At 32.1% G+C, this 12,011-nt stretch overlaps 1 pseudogene; it reads right to left on the minus strand.

Moving 5' to 3' along the window:
- Positions 1–3,307: 3,307 nt before the first annotated feature.
- Positions 3,308–10,528, minus strand: LOC104908043 (uncharacterized; annotated as a pseudogene).
- Between the last annotated feature and the right edge of the window lie 1,483 nt (positions 10,529–12,011).

Below are 12,011 nucleotides of genomic sequence, written 5' to 3' on the forward strand. Positions count from 1 at the left end.
TCCCACTTGAATATGTTTTTCTTTATAATGACGATCAATTGAAGTTAAAATTCATCAATGAATAGTGTCATTTCACCCAATATTTCTTTTAAAACAGAAAGGAGAAAGTAATATTGGTTTTGTGGGTGATAATAATTTTTTGTTGTCGAAGTGTCAAACTACTTTTTCAAATTGAATGCGGAAGTAGAGTATCGAGAGGTTGCAAATATTGTTTTCGGAGCATGTTGGCTTCATATATATTCTTATACTTTAGTTGCATAGGCTACACTTGCTATTGTCAGATGCTTGCTACTAATATTCCCAAACGATATATTAGTGGATTTAAAATCAATTTAGAATATTTTATTCGAGTCAAGTAGTCAATTTTTCTAGAATAAAATTTAATTTGTTTTGATTTTTTTAACAAATTTAGAAATGAAGATGTTGGAGTTTAGAGTAGAAACTCAAAAGTTTGCTTCAAAGAATATGAAGAGTCTATTTTATCTTTTGTCCCACATTGAAAGAATAAAAGGGAAGAGTAATGTTTATAACTATTACCCTTCCTCTACCCTTTGAGTTTAGTAGCAATGAGGCTTTTAGTGGGTACGTGGTGATGTGTGGTTACCAGACGTCTGTGCCGCCCGTTCGGTCAAGGGCCATGGCCCTTGGGGAGGGTCAATTATTTGTCAATATTTAATGACCGTTTTTATCAGTCTTAAGTTACCTTTTTCTCCTAATTTCTCTCTCAATGTTTTCGGTTTTCCCCTCATTTCTCTCCTAAACTATTGTCATAATTTTTTCCATTTATTGACCGTTTTTTCTCATGATTTCAGCCATATTCTGATCTCGTTTGTTTTTTCTCTCCCTATAAATACTATGGCTGGTGAAATTCCTGATGATGTGCGTATTTTTAATGTTGTCCCTATTAGCAATCCCTTTTTTTTCTGATATGTCTAAGTTAGAACTGTTTGATGGGAAAAATCATAAGATGTGGTCTGATAAGATGGAATTTTTCTTGGGTCAAATTGGGGTAGATTATATGTCTTGCTATTGAGAATTTTGTTAGGGATTTTGTGAAAAACAATAAGATTTGTCGTGGGATGTTACTCATTATATGACTTATGCCCTTTATATGATTTAAAGTAAATCAAGAAATGCGAAGGATATTTGGGATGCTTTGAATGCTAAGTATGGGTCTGATGATTATGGGACTAAGAAATATGCTTGTAGTTGTTCCTGAAGCTTTTACTTATTTTGCTGGTATCGGCGCAAAAGAGTGATTTTGGATTGCAGATCATCTAGAATTATTCTCCATCTTGAGACTTATACTTCCACTTTGTGTTTTACAAACCTTAATCAAAGTGGGAGCTTCTGTAGACACATAACCATGTCTCCCCATTTAGTACCCTATGAGAACTAATACCCTGCTCCAATTGGTCCAGATCGAGGAAATAATAAAGAACGAGTCTAAAATAAAATATTTTCAGTTAAATCCATTTTATAACTCTTTTTGGTAACTCATTTCCGAAAACCTTTTTTAATAACTAGTTTTAATAAGCCCACTTTCTAAAACATTTTAAAATAAATTTTTTTAAAGTTCATCTTCAAAAACCTTTTAAAAATAGTTTTATTAAAGCCCAATTTTATGAAACCCCCTTTCTAGCCCAATTAAATTAATATAATTAATTAATTACATTGATTAGTTTTATTAATCAAATATCTTTTACAAAAATAATATTTTCTCCAAGGTGTTTTTAAATATCATTTACTAACTCTTTTCTAAATTCTTTTTTTAATTAAAATCTTTTAGAAATCTACTAACTATTTTCTAATATCTTTTAGAGACCTATTATCATTCGAGATCCTAGTGCAACTCAACTACCTATACTATATACATACTAGCCTTTTATGCACGCGATGCGTGCGAGGATATTACATTCAAATGAATCATGATGGGTTGGTTTGGGTTATTTTTATTTTGAGCAAAAATTCTTGTGCACTGCCTGTCTGATTTAATTTAGGAGGATTTATTAAAAAAAATCTTCCTTGTTAACCGGGAACAGTTGGTCCATGTACTTATTTGCCACTTAAATCAGTGAAGAGAAATTTTTCTATTTTTCTAAATGTTCACATTTTGAGTTTCAATTATATTTGAAATGAAATTTAAAATTTTTCATACACAATCTGATTTTGCATGAAATGGTCATTTTAATTTTTCTCCTTTTCTAAATTTTAATACTTTGAGTTTCAATTATAATTGAAATGAAATTTAAGTTTTTCATACACAATCTGATTTCGCATGAAATGGGCATTTTTATTTTTTCTCCTTTTCTAAATTTTAACACTTTGAGTTTCAATTATATTTGAAATGAAATTTTAAAATTTTCATACACAATCTGATTTCGCATGAAATGGTTTTCGTAATTAATGTAATTCTTTTTTTCTGAAAATGGATTTTTGCAAAAGTTGTTCGCAAAAGGTTTGATATTGTTTTGTTACTCAAAATTTATTTCTGAACATGGATATTTTGCAAAAGTTTTCGGAATTATTTTTTTTTATATTGGAAGTTAAAAAAAAAGAACTAAATGTGTCATAAATGAATCAAGTTTCATACACATCTTATTTTCTGATTTTATATGAAAATGAATCAAATTAAAGTCTAATTATGTAGAAGTCCTCTTCAACTAAAGGCTATTATCTCCATTTTTTCAACTACATAATAGTCGACTAATGTGAAAGAACTTTGAAGATTAAAAGAATTATGTACCTATTTGAAAGTTTGCAAATCGCCGATGGACGAATGTGTGATATCACTGTCAAAATCTTATGTTTTCTCAGATTTTTGTTTATAGGTAATTTTTGTGAGTATGTAATTGTGAATGCTTATTGAGAATAATGATTTGTAAGTGAATTTTGTGAATGTTTTTGTATGTATTGACGTCCTAGTATATTTGTTTTGCTTTGTAAGTTAATTTTTAGTTTTTGTAAAGTTTCCTGATCATTTGAGTGATTTGCGTGATTTTTACAATGTAATTTTCTCAATTCTATGAGTGATTTGTAAAGTTTCCTCATATAAGTGATTTCTGAGTGATTGTTGAAAATTAATTTACGATAGCATTTTTTGACCCCATTTTGGTATTAAGATTCTTTTTGTAATTTAGAAAAGAAATGAGGGCAAAATAGTCAGTTCAAAAGAGGACGTCGTTGCTACTCCCTTCCCTTTTTTAATAGAGATATACCCTCCTAACAATTATCATAAAAAAAACTAACTATTCCCTCCGTCCCCAATTATTTGCTACATTTGCTTTATCACAAAGAACAAGGAGGGAGTGGGGACCATTGCCAAAATAAGAATTAACAAAAAAGCAAATAGGTAAATTGTGGGACCTATGTACTATGTATGAAAATATTTACAAACCATGGAGGGAGTGATGGCACATCCCTACAGATCACTCTGCTTCCTAACCCACTAATCCATGCTCACCTACACGCTACAACCATACTTACCAGGCCCGTCTTAAACATTTTGGGGGCCCTGTGCCAATTAATAAATTTGGGCACTCAATTTTTTTTTTTTTTTAATATGCTTCACTTTGATAGACGGAGATATATATCAAAGTTGTACTATATAATGATTTAATTTATTCAAAATGAAACACCATAAATGCAAAGTATTTTATTAATATAGATACTAAAATTCTCATACAACTTCAAACTAATACAAACTTATTTGAATAGAGCCATACACTTCAAACTAATACAAACTTATTTGAATAGAGCCATACACTTCAAGCTAATACAAGCTTATTTAAACAGGGCCATTCTTCTCACACTCTTTGATGCAATCATCAACCAATTCCTCATATTCAATTTTCTCCAAAAGATCATTCTCAATTGCTATCACCGCTAATCCATTAAGCCTTTCTTATAACATTGTAGAACGCAAATAGGACTTCAATAGCTTCAACTTTGAAAAACTTCTTTTTGCTGCTGCTACAGTCACAGGAATAGTTAACAAAATTCGATATGCAATAAATGCATTAGGAAAGCAATTTAAACCAGTCAAAAACTTCATAATATCAATAGGTCCCATCATTCCTTGTCCAGACAATACCTCTTTTAAATACATCAACTCTAAATATAATTCAGGTCCATCAACATCAAATTGGTCATTATGTTTAAGTGCATTTTCAAGTTGAATACACGAAGATTTTAAACTCTTATCATCCAATGACCGCAAATTGTAAGAAGTAAACAAGAAACCAAAGATATTTTCATACTCCTGATATTGCTCGAATCTCCTATTAAGAGAATTAATGGCTTGATCAAAAATATAAAGAAAATAATTAACTCTAAATGATTCCACTGGAGATAATGGAGCAACAAATGATGTACTTGTTTCCTCATCAAAGTGTTTCTTTCTTCGTATTTCACGCCTTTGGGGAAATATAGGGTCAATATTCAATTCAATGGCAAGTTTCTTAGCATTATTCAGTGCATCATAAAAACCAGATTGCCTATACGTCTCAAAGAAAGAAATTAACCCCTTTATTTTTTCAATAGCCACATCAATAAGCATGTCTTTTGATTGTAAAATCTTGCTCACCAGATTAATTGCACTTAATACTTCAAACCAAATGATTATTGCAATCAAAAACTCAAAATCACCCAACTCATTAATTGCCAATGATCTAGCTTCACTTCTTATTTTAGAATCATTATCATGTTCTGATACTCGAAGTAAAGCTTCCCGTATTTCTACAATTTGAAACCTTATAGCTTTTACACTATCTACCCGACTCTCCCAACGAGTGGACGACAAAGACTTAGGAGTCAATCCTTTTACATTATCTTTCAATATTTGCCATCTCTTGGTAGAACATGCAAAAATAGTGTATATGCGTTGTATAACTCCAAAAAAATCTCTAGCTTTACCACACGTATTAGCCATGTCACATAATGTCAAGTTAAGACTGTGACAACCACAAGACGTATAAAATGCTCTAGAATTTAAATCCAAAAGTTTTTTTTGTACCCCTTGATGTTTTCCTTTCATATTTCATCCATTGTCATAACCTTGTCCTCGCACATCCAATATATCAAGATCTAAATTTTTTAACTCACTTTGCAATGCAGTAAAAAGTCCTTGGCCAGTCGTATCATTTACATTTAAGAATCCCAAAAAAGATTCTTCAATACTAACAGAATTTGGAGAGATGTTCACATATCTTAGTATCAACGACATTTGCTCTTGATGGCTAACATCAGGGGTGCAATCAAGTATCACTGAAAAATATTTTGCGTGCTTTACTTTTTTAACAATTTCAGTTTTAATAGAAGAACCAAGCAAACATATCAACTCATTTTGAATGTTATGACCAACATAATGAAAGTTGATATCATCATTAGTAATACGTCTAACATGCTCTTGGATAACTGGGTCAAACTCTGTCAACATTTCAATTAAGCCCAAAAAATTGCCGTTACTATTTTGATATAATTTCTCATTTGTACCACGAAATGCTAAATTATGTTTAGCAAGAAATTTCACAATTGAAATAATTCTTTTCAAGACTTTTTTCCAATGCTCTTTTTCTTTCTCAATTTGTTTTTGCACGGCTTTATCAATTGTTTAATTCTTTTGAAACCTTGAACGCAAATCATACCAAGTTGTCATGTTTTTCACATGTTCCATGCTTGTTTCATGCTCCTTAAGTCTTAGGCCAATATGAGCCCAATCCAAAAAGCCATCATTAGTTAATTGACCTCTACCTATTCCTTTTTTAAATATTTTGCAACAAAAACAAAATACTCTATCAAGCTCTTTCGAGTAAACAAGCCAATTTCTATCACACTTCTCTCCATTGGACAAAACTCTAGTATATAAGTTTGCGGTAAATCGCCTAGAAAATTTGTCTTTAGGACCTTTCACAATAGATAAATCTCTTTTGGGACCTTTCTCTATTAATAAATCTATCAATTTAGAATCAAGACCGTCCCACGTTCTAGGATCATATATATTAGGCAAATGAAAATTTTCGGCTGAGGTTGTTTGTCCAACATTTTCATTCTCAATAGGCACATAATCACTATTTTCCACATCAACATTATCATTTTCAAGAGAAGCACAATCAATACCATCATTATCAATAGGAACATCATCACAAGAATCATTTTTATTAGGCACATCATCACATTCAACATTGGCATTGTCAATCTCAATTTCAACATCGTTATTCTCATTAATTACGACATTATCATCATAATTTTGATTTTCAGTAGGAACTTGCGATTCTTTCTTAAGAAATTTATCAAGAGCTCCTCTTTGTAACTCAATCAACAATTCTACCTTTTTCTTTTTTGTTCGTTTTTCATAACCAGATTGATATTTTCTAATTTTAGGAAGCATAATGAATTGAGACAACCTGGAAAGTTGAAGCTTCAAATCTTGAATCAATAGAATGAGTTGAATGACATGCCCTTTTGCATTATCTCTCGGAAAAAAAAAATCACCTTTCAAAACAAAACCAACAAAAAGAATCAGTTATTGTATAGTACTAGTCTAACATTTTTATTCCCCTAAAAAAAAAGTCTTAACATTTTTATATTTGCAAAAAAAAAAGAAGGAAAGGAAAATTAAATAACAAATCTTGCTGAACCTAAAAATCGAATTGGAAGTAAAATTCAACTAGTACTTAAATCTATCAAAATGGGTGAAGACTTTCATCTAAAAAATGTTATTTAATAAATAGAAAAACTAAAAGATCAACCATTCCTATAAACATGCCTTCTTTTTAACCTTATTAAAATCCCCATTGAAAGTTTTGAAATTTGGATAATATGATAATACATGTTCAGTTTCTAATACTGCTTTCATTCATTAATACATGTTTAGTCAACATTTTCATTGTATCACGAAGGAAGAAGAAGATTTTGATAACTTACATGAAGAAGAACCTTCAAATTCTCTCTCTTAGAAACTGCTTCTTTCTGTCGTGTTCCAAAATTCAACTCAAGTTCAAGTAAATTCCAGATTCTACAAATCTGCCATTAAAATCAATGAACAAAAACTCAAAAACTCAAATATGCATAATTCAGTTAAATAACCCAGATATTCAAATACTGTACACAATTGCTCTCCTACCAAAACATATCAGACTCAAAATAATCGTTTATTTGAGTAAATGAAACAAAAAAAAAACTTAAAATTATGGTTGGAGATTAGATAACTTACATGAACTTGGAGTCTTTCACATTTAAAATTGTCAGATCTTTCTCGAATTTCTTGGAGATTAGATCGCAAATTCGGAATATAAAGATGTAAAATTTTGATTGTTGAAGAAAAACGATTCTAGGTAGTATTATATAATAGAGGGATGAAATTCGCCGTTTGACAGAATTTTTTCATTCCCGTTGCAAATTGAATTGTTAAGAGAGGAAGTTGTTTAGTTTCCATGGAAAATTGCAGAGAGATTAACGGAATTAATTGATTAATTTGGGAATTATGAAGATTTAGTTGTGGAAATAAAGGAAAGAATATGTAAAGTTGCAAGATTGAAGATGGAAAATTGAATATCATAGAGAGAGAAATTGAGAGAGGAATATATCATTATTCAATATTCATGCGTATTGTATCTTGTGTTTTAGGAAAGTAAATGGCATTTTCAGAAATTCAGTAATGTATCACGCAGGATAAGGGAATAGGAGGCCCTCCTAAATTAGGGGCCCTGTGCAACTGGGCTTTTTGCACACCCAAATAACCGGGCCTGACACTTACAATTCATCATATACTAATACCTACACCTAGCACACCCTATTCATCATCATCATCAAACACTCGCACATCTCTATAACACCAATTCATCTAATACTTGCGCATAATACAAATTATCAAAACATTAAGTTTATTGGGCCAAATTATTGACCTCGGATGGTGGTATAATTTCTGAGGATCATCTATATTAACAAACTTTTTTTATTCCTTTATTTATTTTTATTTTTTTTCTTGAAGTTACTAACCTTCTATTCATGATATAGGTTATTGATATATTTATGCGTTGTAAGTATTGCATATATTATACTAACTTCCTGCAAGACTTTCTTTTCTTATTTTTTTATTTTTTCTATGAACATATAATTTTTTATGCCTGATTGCAATATTTGTTATTTCACTAGGAACACTACAAGAGGGGGGGGATGAATTGTATGTGTAGAAATAAACGTAACTTTTTGCGGAAATTCAAACTTAAACAAATAAACAAGCTAAAGGAACACAAGGGATTTTTACGAGGAGAAACTTCTTGGGCCCGACAAGAAGAAACAACCTCGACCACTAGGGATTTTAAACTCAACTCTTTCACTAATTAGGCCAAACAACTTTGTTACAACCTAATTCTACTCACGAGCCACCCCTTGAGTTCTTAAACTTAAGTTTATGAGCCACTATTCCCTTAACAGCAGTTCCTCTCAACTTCACTCGAAGTTTTCTCACTCTTACTTGCTTTACTCAAAGCTTCTCTCTTACAAAACTTCACTCAAAGTTCCCTTACCCCAAAAATCAAAATACAATTGATCGAATAAGCTTAGTGGAAATAGAGTAAGAAAGCAAAGAACAAATGGCTATTATGAGAGAATGAACGCACTGACACTTTAATTAGTTAAACTCACTAAATCACTTAGTCATACACACTTTGGAACTTAATCAGACATTAATATTTATAGTGGTAGTAATTTAGAACGTAGGATTTAAAACATGTATTTGTGAAATACCATTATCCTATGATGTTCCTTACTCTGAGGAACACGTTCCGCAAACATCCCATGATCCCATGATCACTGTTAGACGTGGGAGTGCTTTTAGTTACCGCTCCTCAATTTTAGCAACCACTTTAAGCATTAATCGAAAATCAGGTTTTATTAAAAACAAATTAATTATTAAATCTGAAATTAAATCATTTTGATAAAAATATTATCTTTAAATTACTTCCACAAAAACCGAAAAATAAAATCATTGGAAAAATAAAATCTTTTCCTTAAAAAGATTTTTTATAAAATAAAACGGTTACCTACATTCTAGGCATAACTTTCTCAACTGCCATCAATGTACAATTATAATGCTTCAACCTAAGTCTAGTTCCTTTTAATTGTTAGTTCCTTTAACTTATAAGTTTAGCGCCAATTCGTCTATTCCTTACAAAGGAACACACTATCATTCTCATTCAAAACTGTCATAGTTCCTTAACATCTTTCCTCGTTCCTTTACAATGGAACTAGAAATAAAAAGCCTCGCTTTAGTCTTCTTGCTCCAATGCTGCTCTAGTATCAAATAGAGAAACATCTTCACTTAGTCTTCAAAATCCAAACTTGATTTCTTCCTTGAATTAGTATTCTCTTTGTTCCTTTCAATGATACCTTGAAATTCACTCACTTAAACAACTTGTTAGTCCAGTACTTTGTTTGCATCTTTGTTCCTTTGTCATCATCAAAACTAGGGTTCTATAATTTCCCCTTTTTGATGATGATAACAAAGGTACAAACTAAGGAATTAACAAATAACATAAGCGAATGAGAAAAACAAAATAATAAAATAAGAAATGAAAACATAAGATTAAGTATCGTAATTTTGATTTTTTATTTACCTCTTGAATTAATAAACTTAATTTTGATTTTTCATTTAGTTTTACCTCTATGTAAATTTTTATTTTTTATTTTAGTTAGTATATTTTTTCCGTAATCTTTTTCCCCCTTTGTCATCGTCAAAAAGATCAAACTCTTCGAGATTTCATGAATAGTGATCAAGACCTTGAGACCATGAACAAGCAGCATAAAAATGTTTAAGTTAGGATATGCAAAGGTTAGACTAGCTCAAACATCAATCACAGAATACTAGCCATTCCAAATAATAAATTATGCACATAAATCACAAACGAAGACAAAAATAGCAAAAGTCATGTATATATATATCACTTGTTCCTTAAAGTACAAAAAGAGACAAAGAAAGAAAATAAGAAAAAAAAATCAAAGCTAAGTAGTCTTGTTCCTTGAAGAGAAATAAGAACTAAACACTAGGAAGGGAAGGGGAATAGTGTTCCTCAACAACTTCTTCTTCAACCACATATTCCAACTTCTTCATCACCTCTCCATGGAGCCCATCAAGTTGCTGCTTTAAACTCTTAATGGCTTGAGCCATTGTCTCCATCTTCTTTTGTTGGTCTATCATCGTATCACTAAGAACTTTCATTAAACCCAACATCTTATCAGTTTTGTCTTCTAAAGTCCACTGGAGGTGATTATAAAACTTAATCATGTGTTGTGTAGGAAGTTATACTTCATTTACCCAGCCACAATCAGCTGAAGGAACTTGTTCCTCTCCCTTAAAACTAGAGGCAGTAGGTGGTTTTGATGGAGGAATTGGGGTGGTTTCTTGTGAAGGAACAGCTGTTCCTAGAATAGAAACAGATGGAGAAGTGTTTGTATAAATGGAAGGAAGAAAAGGTGGTGGTGGTGGAAAATCAGTAGAGGTGGTGGAGAAAGGATTAGGGTCAGTCATCTCATCTTTTAACTGTTCAAAGCTAGAAGGAACAGAGAAGGATGAGGGAGAGATGGAAGAGAGTATAGTGTTGGGAACAGAGAATTTCGGTGAGGGTGGAGGAGTTTGTTCCTTAGGATAGTGGTGTTCCTGTTCCTCCGCATTAAATAGGACTAAAGAAGAGTCCTCGTTGGAAGGAACAGGGGCAGTTTGAGCAATTTTCAATCTAGAGCTCTGCCGAACTCTTTTAGGAACATGTCAAGTAGGCTTTTTAGCTATTATTTTGTGCCTCTTGGGTTTTTGTTCCTTAGGTTCTGTGGGGCCAGGAACTTGTTCATCCAGAATGACTTCGGACAGTTCCTCTTCTACTGCCCTAGGCAGTTTCCTCTTATTACAGGAACTGGGAGCAATTCTTCCTTGAGTCAACGCTCCCTCTTGCACAGATAGATCCAAACCATGCAATGTTTAATATTTCCTTGCTTTATTCCCAATGTAGGCCATCTGGTTGTTTTTTACTTTAAAGTGATGAAGTAGAGAAGTAATTAAAGCTCCATAGCCAACTACACAATTATTTTCAATGTAATGAGTGAGATGTTGGATAAAGAGAGAAGGAAAGTTTATTTGGATGTGGTGGTCAAGGAAAAACATGTAACACATATCCAAGAGACCCACTTCATTCCTCTTTTTCAGTTCGAGGAATGAGTGCTCTCCAAACCAGGTTAAACAGAATATTGTGGACAGGAGAGAGAAGGTTTTGGTTGATTTTGTTTTGGCCAGTAGTTCCCCCAAAAGATTCAACAATCTTGTCTTGGGGAAAATTGGGAAAGGAGACAGTTCATTTCCTCTTAAAATACACATTAGTTCATTTGCAAGGAACTTCCCAAATTTTTACCAAGGTTTCTTTAGAAAATTTTATTTTCTTCCCCCTTACTTCAGTAGTACAAATTCCATCAGTGTTGTTGAAATTAGTACGAAATTCATCCATAGCTAAAGGAACTAAGGCATTGTTAAATGCAATTTCAAATAGGTATTCCATACCCTGTTCCTTTAGGATGTCGATTAATTCATTGAATTTTACCTCTTTTGCCCACTCTAAATCTACAGAAAAACCTAAAATATACCTTGATTCACTTCTTCCTACGCGTTTCTTGGAGGAAGAAGCAACAATTCCTTTGGAAGGAACAGGGGTAACTTCTTCTTCCCCCTTAGCTTGTTCCGGGGATTCTTCTTCATCATCCTCCTCAATTAATTTTCGTCTTCTCACACTTCTTTTTTGGTGATTCCAATTTTTGTTCTTCTTCCACCAAGGTTGTTTCTTGAATTTGTTCAAAATCTAGGGTTTTTGATGGAGAGGAGGGGTTTTCCATGTTCGAGGGGTTGGAAGATTTTGTGTTTGGAAAAGGTGAATTGCATGAGGTTTTTGCCATTTTGTGAGTGAATTTGGGATTTTCAGGTGTGTGAAGGGGTGTGAAGAAGATGAATAATGGTGAAGATGAAGGGACTA

Source organism: Beta vulgaris, chromosome 5 (assembly GCF_026745355.1).
Source record: "Beta vulgaris subsp. vulgaris cultivar EL10 chromosome 5, EL10.2, whole genome shotgun sequence".
Taxonomy (NCBI): Eukaryota; Viridiplantae; Streptophyta; class Magnoliopsida; order Caryophyllales; family Amaranthaceae; genus Beta; species Beta vulgaris.